General features: G+C 38.7%; 1 protein-coding gene across 7 annotated transcripts in view; it reads left to right on the top strand.

Annotated features, from left to right (window-relative positions):
- Positions 1 to 3,865: 3,865 nt before the first annotated feature.
- The window catches only part of tead1b (TEA domain family member 1b), a 75,062-nt gene continuing 67,306 nt past the window's right edge, over positions 3,866 to 11,621 (top strand). For 3 of the 7 annotated variants that reach the window (XM_017478060.3, XM_017478059.3, XM_017478057.3), the window contains exons 1-2: positions 3,873 to 4,265; positions 4,748 to 4,884. The gene's annotated coding sequence lies outside the window, so the exon portion shown is untranslated. Of the gene's footprint in view, positions 4,266 to 4,747; positions 4,885 to 11,621 lie in introns of all 7 variants that reach the window. The other 4 variants (XM_053683050.1, XM_017478054.3, XM_017478056.3 and 1 more) reach the window with 4 other exon arrangements.

The following is an 11,621-nucleotide window of genomic DNA, read 5'->3' as shown; positions in this document are numbered from 1 at the left end:
TACACCGCTCAGCTTTGATTCGATCTCAAATCTTTTTTCTTCTTTATTTCTTCTTCTTTTTTCCGTATCTTCACTTTGTCTTTCCCCTGTCACAAACGACACATTTTCAAGATTTTTCTCAAATATTGCTTAATAATTACTTAGTTACTCCTTACTGATGCAAGTCTTTCCTTTTTTCCTTCCCTGTATAGTATACATTTCATAATGTTACTTTGTACTATAGTTTTTTTTTTTGTTTTTTTTTTTTTTTTTTAGCTCAGAAATAAACCTAGAGAGTATACAGTAAGTAGGAAGAATTTCCCCCAATGTTACTTAATTGCTCAAAATAGTTCAGCGATTAATGTGACATGATTATTAAATGATTCTCCGATTTTGGGCTTTTCTTTAGCATCATATGCTCTTTTGCGATGCCAATAATATTTTAACATCCATATACCAAAAGGAATATTTTTGAACTAGGGGGTGGGTGGTGTTGGGAGGCCTTCAAATCAATCCCTGTTTTCACCTAACTGTTTTTGAGAACTGTGTATTTAAATGCCATTTTGTATATTGTAAACCAAATGACCTACAAGGGGATATTGTTTCATGCAATATATCACAGTTGGTAAAGCCCAGGGCATATCTGGAGATAGTGAAATATATTGCCCAGGTGTATGTTATATGAAGTTGATTGGATTGGGGTGCAGAATGATAGTTGAATGTGGAGAGCTTATTGCTTTCTCAAATGAGCTTCTGTCATGAAAACTGTAATCTGTAAAGATTACAAAGGCTTAGGCCTTGCGCTTATGTCCAATCTGTTAGGCTCACACCGCCAGCGTTTGATCTACATGTTCAACATGAGTTGCTTCAGTTTTATTATGGAGGAAGACTTTAAATATGCCGTGCCTCTCTGAAAACAAAGGCACCCTCGTAATGTCGCCTGTTTGAAGGGCAAAAATGACAGCACAGAGATCTATGCCTTATTTAACCACAACCATTTCTTATGGCTTCGCTCCTCACAAACCGCATTTCCACCTGAGTTCCCAACCACTCTCAGATTTTCATTTGGCCCCTCAACCCTGATCCAATCTGCCACCTGAGAGAGGCCATGAAAACAAGCTGCCGTGTAAGGCTATGAAGCGGTTTACAGTCTGCTATTATGCAGGGATCCTGCGCAGGAGCTTCCTGGATACGGGAAGCTAATGTTTAACAAGGAGCGCATGAAACCTTTTGGCAGATGACCCGTAACGGTGAATGAATCAGGGCTGTGACTTTACGCAGGTGTTTAGCGGCCTGCTCCTGGTTGGGATGGAGGGGGTGGGGTGGGGTGGATTAAGACCGGCTCCTCTAGGACTCTATGGCATTTGCATAGATAAACCTCCCTCTTTTGATGCGTAATAGTTAAAGTGCTGAAAGAACAGACACCACCTATGAGACGAGAGCAGGAGATTAGATAAGAGAACACTGGAAAGCAGGCTGACTGTCAATACTGCTGAACGACGGTCAAAAGGAGAGTGATTGCACTTACAGTATCATGCAGAATCATGCGCTTGGACAACTTATTCATTAACTATTGATTTGCAACAAAAGAGGTCCCTAGATGGGGTTTTTCATTTGTTATGATGATGATGATGATGAACTGTTTGACCTGTTTGACACATAACCCTCTCCCTCCCTCTCAAACTGCCGAACTGGGGTAATGATTAGAGGTTTTGAAGAAAATGTTGGTCTCAAAACAGAATTAGGAGGCTTGCACAGATCTCAGGACTCCAGTGGAAGCATGCTGGGATTGTCATATTTCCTATATAAGAAATCAAGCTTAAAATGGTATCAGTAAACTGAACAGATTCAGCTTCTCGTGCGAATTTTAAAATTTCATATGAAGAAGGGTGCTGAAATTTTAACTTAAAACATTTAATAAACTGTCTTATCACAAAAACTTTCTACAAGATATAGAACCCTTAAAGTTGCATCTTGTAAGTGTTTTGCAGAAGTTATTACACATTAATGATTCCTAAGCCCAATTTCAACAAGAACTGGGAAATTCTGGATAATATTGGAATTATACAAATATGCATAGATTTAACCAATGATTGTATAAACTGATAAAAGACATCACTGCTTTAACTTCACTCCCACTCTCTTACTCACTTTCAGTAACTGCTTTATCTTGCTCAGGGTCACGGTAGATCCGGAGCCTATCCTGGAAACACTGTTCATAAAGCGGGAACATGCCCTGGATGGGACGACAGTTCATTTTAACCCAATGTTTTAGACTGGTGTTATTATTATTATTATTATTATTATTATTATTATTCATTTACATTTTATCTATATAGAACTTTTCACATTGGTCATTGTCACAAACGTAGCTTTAGAGAAATTTGGATATAAAATGTTCATTTTTCCCTAGTGAGCAAGCCAGAGGCGACCATGGCAGGGAAAACTCCCTGAGGTGACAAGACGAGAAACCTTGAGAGGAACCAGACTCAAAAGGGAATCCATCCTTATCTGGGTGACACCTGAGAGTCTGGCTGTAAATGGACCTTTATAATTTTTAAGTTAATAAAGTGTTTAAAGTGATTTAAAGCAATGCCATGTCCCTTTAAGGAACACACAGATATGGTCATAGCTCATCTTTTATTTTAATGTATAAATTATTGGTTTGCAAAAAAAAACAAAAACAAAAAAAAACAATATTACACAAATAAACGTTAGTAATTCTAATCCAGGTGGATCTTGTTCCAATTTCATTAAAAAAAAAATTTTACTTTGATATCGGCATTGGTTCAGAATTCCCATACCATAGGGGTTCGCAATCTTTTTGCAGCCAGACACCCCTTTAACTTTAAAATAAGATTCAAAGACAACAGTATACAATTATTTCATGGACATCATTTAAATGTATATAAAATAATGTTTTGGCTATTTAATGGAGCAATTGTGCTTTTTATTTCTGAACTTTCCCCTGACAGAACTTCCATCCATCCATTTTCCATACTTACACAGGGTCACAGGGAGCCTGGAGGGAACTCTGGGCACAAGGCAGGGGATACCCTGGACAGGGTGCCAACCCATCACAGGGCACAATCTCTCTCTCTCTCTCTCTCTCTCTCACACACACACACACACACACACACACACACACACACACACATACTACACACAATTAGGAAATGCCAATCAGCCAATCAGCCAATGCATGTCTTTGGACTGGGGGAGGAAACCGAAGTAACCAAAAGAAACCCCTGAAGGTGCGAGGCAAAATATTTTTAAAACTACAATAGTTATTAGATTCAGCTGACTTTATTTATTTATTTAAATATATCTGATTTTATTGAAATATAGATCTGATAGTTTTGAGTTATTAAAGTTTGGATTAAAACACGCGACCATTCAAACGGTGTAATAACTATAAGAAGTCAATAATAAATATAATATAATTACAGTGCTGTAACTAAATGCAAAAAGACAATTTAAAAAATTAAAAAAACAAACAAAAAATAAATTAATTAAAACACAGACCTATTGTATGCTTCAGAGACCCCTGGGTGACCCTGGACCCCACTTTGAGAAATACCCTATAAGTGCATAAGTAATCACACCCCTAACGGTAGGCTGATTAATGGATGAATGCATGCTGTGTTTTTTACTGAACTATTACTAGCACAAGACAAAACTGCAAAACAGTATAAATAATACAGAATAAGAACAGAAACAGAGCCAGTCATTTTATCATTAGGCATGAGCCTGTTTCTGAACAAATTTATTGGCTGAGTAATAAAAATTGCACACTGGGTCATCTGATAAATCACACGGCTGAGGAAATGATTTCTCCGTCCACTTCTGCGAGGCGAATAAAACTCAAACGTAATCTGCGTTCATTTGAACCCGTGAAGCGCGCCTCGGCCTGCTCCTATTGGACCGCGCCGTCGACGTTGTCCTCTGAAGTCATCCTTTATGGACGTGGCCACGCCCTCCTCGCTGGGCTCTGGGGGATGACGCCACCCCGTGGCTCCGCCCTCTCGCGCGAACCCGACGCCTCGCGTTCATTTCATTCCTGCTCTCATTCCGCGCATTCTTCGCATCTCTCGGTGTGTCGGCGATCCGCGCTCGCATTCCCGCCCGGCCCTGAACCGCCACAATAACTTTACGCACTTTTGTAAAAATAAATTCTCACACATTAGAAAAAAAAACAACAACAACAACAACAAAAAACAACAACCCAAAACAAACAAACAAAGGGGCGGAGCTGTTAAAAAATTATATCGATTACGGACGTTAAGGTAAGTTTAATGTTAATAAAAACGGGTTGATATGCAAACTTGTAGGTTATGTCGTCAGTAAAAAAAAATAAATAAACAATGAAAAAAATTGACAAAATGTAGAGCGGTTTTAAGGAGAAAACAAAACTAGCCAGAGTAGGACGGGCTGGAAGTGTTTTCACACGGATTTAGTTCGCGACTCCAGTGTTTTGTCGACGCCGCTGCAACAGGGTGCTTTCACTTTGTGAGCCACTGACTCAGTGCTGTAACCCGCCGGAGACATGGCTCCAAAAATCTTTGGCATTTTTCACATTTTTTGCTCTAGAACCCGCTCACCCGCGCCATTGCTCAGCACTAAAGCTCCATCCAGCTCCCTGAAACCCTTCCGCTTCTTACCCGAAGCGTTTGGATGGTAAATTATTTGGACAGGTTTTTTTTTTTTTTTTTTTTTTTTTTTTGGACAGGATGACGGATCCAAAATGTTGCTGTTTTCTCTCCCACAGTTCGCCCTGCCGGAAGTTGCAGATCTTCATCGGAGCGGTGCGAAAACAGCGCCGGGAGAAAGAGAAAGAGAGAGAGAGAAGGAGAAAGACTTGTTGCTTTCGCGTCTCTTCTTCTTCTTCTCTTAAAAATCCTCACCGTAAGTAGCTTTTACACGTTTCCTTTTGCCTTCTCTTCCCCCTTCCAGCACCAGCACCTCCTCCACCACTGTTCTTCACATTTAGCAGTCTAAAAACTGCTTGCACTCCGTACGCATGCTCTCAAAGTGTTTATTAAAGCTCGGGAAAATTTCCATAGGGAGATTTATTTATGAATGTTTCCCCCCGTCAAACTTCACAGGAGCGCTTTATTCAACTTCTGTTGCGTTTGAGGACGGGAAGTATATTATTGCAAGCTTTTTACTGAACCTAAGCATGGGCTAGCGTATATTTCTGGTTTGTTTGTTAGCCTGCTATGATGTATACACACTCAAGTCGTCAGATTTCGCCATTACAGCACTCCAGCAAATCAGTATTTACAGTAAGGGAAAAACCGCTCGGCATTCGGCTTGTCATTTCCTTTGTTGGGATTGCCCGCCTTCTCCTCCTGTGTGCACTAATGTCGAAAGAGCAGCTTGTTCTCGTTGTTTGTTTGTTTGTTTGTTTGTTTGTTTGTTTTCATTGCTAAGCCAGACGACGTTGAATCGACGAGACATGAAACGAGAACTGTGTTGTTTCTTGAGTCATAAAAAATAACCAGAAATGATACACAGCGCGCGCGAGGCTGACGTTGTGTAACAGAGTAGCACTTTAGCTAACATTTGGTCCAGGAAAAGTGTCACTGTTTTAACAGTTTTGGTTACAAATTAGAAGGACATGTGCTTTACACACGTAGTTAGTGTACTAACAGAGGACAATTGGTGATATTATTGGAAGTTTACATGAAGTTTTGTTTTGTTTTGTTTTTTTGTTTTTTTGTTTTTATTTAAAAGAAAAAGAAACCCCTTTAGCCTTAGGAGATGCATAGAGAAGGCCCGTAGAGGAGCTCAGAGCTTAGCTCTAGTTTTTTTTTTTTTTTCGTTTCTTTTCTTTTTTTTTGTGCTAAGCTAATGCTTAGCTTTGCACTTTCCTCTCCTGTTTAAAATTCAGTCTTTCAGCTGAATGTACTCCGCTTGTTTGTTTTGTTTGACTGAGTTTTATCCTCATTTTAAGTCAGTAACTTCACTTAAAGCGCATTATTAGAATTTATTTATTTTTAAAAATTATTTATTACTTTGTTAAACCAACTTAAGTGCTCCTGTTCACTCAGAGTCGATTATAAGATAAATGAATAACAACCCAGATGTCAAGCATATATCTAAATGTTTAAACAAGAGTATCTTTAGTACTTCATTTCGAAATCCCTATGGAGCGCTTAAAGGAAATACCCAGTGAAGAGGACTTGCGTTACTGTCCCACTCGCTCAGCTTTCTGAAAACAAGTTCCACTATTGTGTGATTTGGGATTAAGCCTCCTTTCTCACAGTTAATTATTGCCTTATATTTCACTCTGGCCTTTAAAAAAAAAAGAAAAGGAAAAAAAAAGAGAGAGAAGAAAGAAAGTCCAGCAAGACACAATGTGTTGTTTGTCTCCTCTAACTGGGCCGTCATCATTGACTACAGTAAACAGATTGAGACTTGACCCCTGACGTGACCTTATCTTGGAAAGCAAATCTGCTCTTTGAGAATGGATCGAAGAGAAGAATAAATGTGGTTTAGCAGCAGTATGTGATACGTTTTGAGCTTATGCAGTGAGAAGACCTGTTGAACATGATGTTTGGCTTGATGGTTTTGAAATGACGGGATCATTATCGAAACATGCTGTAACACTAATTAGTTGGTTGCATGCTCATGTACATATTTGACATGTTTATGCACAGAACATGATCAAATGCTTTTTTTTTTCCTCGAACATGTAACCAGTGTGTGGGTGTAACCGTACACTCGCCATGCATTAAACTGTACTTTTCCTTGTTGCTGGAATGGTAACATCTAGACTACATCTTTTGTACCTGTATCTGTGTTGTATGTGTCTTTTACATGGTAACATCGTTGTAGTAGTCTGTATTTAAAAAAAAAGAAAAAAAAAGGTGTCAAGTACATCATTGCGCCTTTAGTGCCACTGATATACCTTTCATTTTGGATGAATACATTAATGGTACACTTCATACACCTTACCAGGTAAAACCTACCCTTGAGGGTACCACGGAAGCGACAAGGAAAGGTAGAGTTTAGTACTCTTTTTTCTGTATTTAATAGCATAGCATCATTTTGCTTTCAAGTTCATGTTAGCACATAAAGCCAAAGTAGTCTTGGACCGTAAAATTTTGTGGAAAAAAAAGATATAAAATGTGCTGCAGTATTTGCTCACTATTTGTTTGCGTACTAGTTTGTGTCATAATATGTTTAGGTATTATTTATTGCTTGAGTGATGGACACAAGACATTTATAAAATCTGATGTAATGCAATATTAGGATTTGAATTGTATCTTACACAGCCGTAGACTGCAGCGTGAGAAATTCTGTTTGCCTGTTTCAAAGCTGCCGTGTACGTGATATTTCTCTTGTATGACACAAATACGAGGGACAAAAAAAGAAGGAAGGTTGAATGTGGTTATATTTCTTAAAGATTTATAAGATTTTGCCCATCCTTCAGAGCGAATTGCAATCTTGAAATAGTGCTTGGACCCATTGCGTTGTCATATCTGTGCATTTTTTTGAGCGGGGGTGGGGGGATTTAATAATGAATCTGAATCAGGAGGTGAAAACTTCGTTCATTTCTATATTTTCTGTCTGAGTGGTGCTTGTGAGCATGGCTGGAGAGAAAAAGAATGCAGTCTTTCACTTGTGAAATGGGAAGAGAATAGGTGCATTGCTCCGACGTACTGGATTGGGTTACCTCTGGGAATGGAGGATTGTGGGGGAATGGACGCAACACAGAGAGACCCTATTGTCTTTCCTGTTGCTGAGCCAGGGAGGAGTGTGTGTGTGTCTCTGTGTGTGTGTGTGTGTGTGTGTACGCGCACTAGGCTTTTGAGCTGCAGAAGGCAAACAGTGCCGTGCTCAAGTTGACATCTGGTTTAGTCGCCTTTTGCACCTGTAAGGGGAAAAAATGCAAATATGAACGTTACTCTTAGTGCTTCCAGGATGCAGGCTAACGGCCATTTGTCATGCCGCGGCTGGCGCTCGCTGTCTACACCAGGCCATTGTTATGCCAGCAACAGGCGGCGCTGGCCGTGGCACCATATGGCTCCTGTATGCTTCAGATAAGATATCTACTCACTTAACTTATCAATGGCATTTTAATGCGCCTCATATTTCAGTTGCCAGCTGTTTGTTGCTCTGCATGAATTTGCTTTTGGCAAAAGTTGTTTTTTCAGGCTTTAAATAAACTGAAGGTGTGATTAGTACATCCAAGTGTAGGTTCCTCTTTAAACCTGGTGGTCAGATTGCTCGAACAACAACAACAACAACAATAATAATAATAATAATAATAATTATTATTATTATAATTATAATAATTATAATAATGACATTATCACTTACATTATCAGTCACTCATGAGTCAATCTATATCTATGCTGAAAGTCATGTGATTTCAGTGGAGAACATTTGCTGTTAGAATTTGCATCATACAAATAATAAATGTTCCGTGGGTTATCCTGAATCAAAACCAAGTCATTGACTGCACTATGAAGTGTCATGACACACACCCAATAAAGCCATATGTAATTTGTAGGGAAATACTCTCTGGGTCATTCTGTTCTATCAAATTTATCAATGAAGACATAGCGTGATGCAGCTCCATGCAAAGCGAACATACTTTTACCACCCTGAAGTTTATTATTTTCCCAAAACAGCATGTCCGCAGGTGTGTTATTCCTCTTTTACGACAACAATTTACCAACAATTACTTATTAAGGAATTATACTTTTATTAGCTTGTAGTTACATTTAACGTTATTGACTCTCCATGCAACAAGTTAGTTCCCATTATCATTTTCATTATAAACTATCCTTGTGTCCACTCGCATTCATTTTCCTTGCTATCTTGAAGCTAATAATAATAATAATAATAAATGCAGCTTGTCAAGTAACTGAGAAATTGCAAAGTCTTGAAATCTCCCCTCACAATGGAAAACTTAAACGAACAGCTTTACCTTAAAGCACTGATACTGATGGAAATCTTCTACTGTAAATGTTAAATCGCTTCTTACAGAAAGCTTCACCAGAGCGACATTGATGCATTTTTCATCGTCATTGTTTCATCGTTTTAAAAATCCAGTTTTGAACTATTGCCAGGCTTAAATTCTCATTTCCCTGTGAATAAGTTTCTTCTACAGAAACGATAACGTATTCGAAAGAGTGCGTTAATATTACAATAATAAAACATGTGAGTTAAATCACTGATGGCGCCACTGTCAAACTCGCTGTTTGAGAAAATTAATCAAAACCTTAAGATCAATCAGATTTGCGAATTTAATAGTTCTGTTGTATATTACCAAGATAATAAAAGTGAGCAAATTACTGTGAAAGTCTGAACTGAATGTACAGTAAAACCAAGTGAGCTGTTGGCGCGCCTTCATCTGTGTCTATTCTTTTATTGATTTGGAAATCATTTATATCCACTTAGCGAGCAGCAAGCAACAAATAGATTTCATAATGGCTGTATGCAAGGAGCTGAGGGTTTACCTCAACACGTATGAATGAACCACACACAAGCGTCCGCGCCGCTTTTAGAAGCAGCTAACTCGCTTTTCCTCCCGTCCTGCGGTCACAGGACAACGTGAACTGCTCAACTCTGCTGGGACAGAGCCCAACACAAACAGCCACGTCCTGTCTGCTTTATTCACCATCCACATCATTTCCTATTAGAATCTATCTGTGGTCTGAGCAGAATCTGAGAGATCGGTGGGTTAAAAAAAAAAAAGGGATGGAAAGTATGACACGACTTGGAAGATGCTGATTGTAAACCTTGACATAATTGCAGAGCCGAATGAGACAGGAGTAACACCCCTCACCCCCCAATTCTGAGTTTCATATTATATTTTGGTGGATGTGCAAGAGTGATGCTATTCCTGTCCTTCTTCATCAGCACATTTCCCAGCAATGAAGGCAGCTGGTCTAAATAAAGGTCTGAACTGATCAAAAGTGGTTTTAAACATACTGAGATTTATTCACTCTTTCCACAGGCAAACAGACATTTTCAGATTTTTTGTTTCCGTTGGCGTAAAGGCCTCATGTAGGTTTCTAATACAAACTGACATATTAGAGGTAGTTGGAAGCCATTGTGTATAAGGCTAGTGCTACGCTATGAAATTCAATAATTACACGTAAGCCCTGTGTTTTAGTCGAAGACCCGTGAGCTCAACTGTTGCAACGTCAGCTTTGGTTATCTGTTGTAATGAGAATTTTTTTTTGTTGTTGTAATTTTCAGATTAATACGTAAGGTGACCCTTAAGCAGTCCCTCCAGGATTTAGCGAATTTTGCGGTCGCAGAAATGCTCGAAAAATCAAGGAAACTCGAGTATTCGCAGGAGCTTGCAATTTTCATTGGATTTGGGCCAAGACATGTCATGCGGCCTCATCACAACACGCCACGTGACATCACAACGCGCGTTCAGCCAAACCCCCCCATCGATTCACGTGCGTCAAACATGAGTACAGCTTAAAAGATCTCATTTACCAACAACATCACTGTGAAAGACCGTGCAAAACAATTTCATGCAACTGCAATTTTGCCATTTCAAGTAGTTTTCCGCAAAAAAGCACAAAAAAGGCATTTTTTGGCCTCACTAATCACAAAAAACTGCAAAATACTGTATAGACTGCTTAAACTACATCTAAAAACTTGCTAGCTGTGATCCCCCTCCACCCCACTAATTTATAAAATGTTAGGTAGCTGTGTGTCATAGCAGAACAGAAATGAGCTTGATCGATCTGGATTGTCATCAGATACTCATCCTCAAAATGTCTGCAATGTCCTGCGCCATCACATCATCATCAAAACAGAGAAGAGCACTTACACACTCTGTACAGATGATGTTGGACAAAATTTTTAATGACATTTATCTAATGACATTTATCTAACTGAGCAGAACTGAGTAAATTAATCACCGATCATTTACACCAATGTTCGCATGATTGGTGAAGAGACAATGATGAGGCCCGGGTTTAAATTCTGCAAGTGATTTCTACCTTGAGACAGATGTGGGCGATGCTGATAATCACTGACAACTCATTTCCTTTTGTAAAGTTATCATTCTATAAAATGTGGCAGTAATGTTGGGTTTTTTTTTTTTTTTTCCATGAGTGGATTAGGTGGGTGGGACATCTTTCAGTGGAATTGAAATAAAATCTTAATAATCTCCTTTTCCACTTTTAATCAGACTTTCAAATGCTAGAGCTTTACTCGCGGTTCAGAAACATGCAACAGATACAGTATTTCATTCCAGGAAAACATAGTCGTTTCAGAAATATATACACCGGGATCCAAAAGTTTGAGGCCACATTTTTTTTTTATTTAAAACTGGAAATAAACAGAAAATTGTAAAAAAAAAAAAAAAAATTAAAAATAATAATAATAAAATAAAAAAAAAAGGACATGTGCAACATCTTGCACATTCAATATGAAAGATGTTGCACAATTTCTAGGTCACTATTTAAACGTAAGGACATTTTTAACATGTTAACTGCTTTGTAGAAAAGGTCAGATTTTCCGTGAGTCTTATCCCTTCTATTGAAACATGTGTTCAGACGACACGCCGATGGATTCGATCTAACACAGATTATAAGGTTTTACACTCGCAGTCAGCTCGAGTGCACACTGTCGGTAAAGCAAAAAGGGGACGTACCAAATGC

This window comes from Ictalurus punctatus, chromosome 10, assembly GCF_001660625.3.
Source record: "Ictalurus punctatus breed USDA103 chromosome 10, Coco_2.0, whole genome shotgun sequence".
NCBI classification, from domain to species: Eukaryota; Metazoa; Chordata; class Actinopteri; order Siluriformes; family Ictaluridae; genus Ictalurus; species Ictalurus punctatus.
The sequence above is the reverse complement of the archived record's forward strand: the minus strand, read 5'-3'. Positions and strand labels throughout refer to the sequence as shown.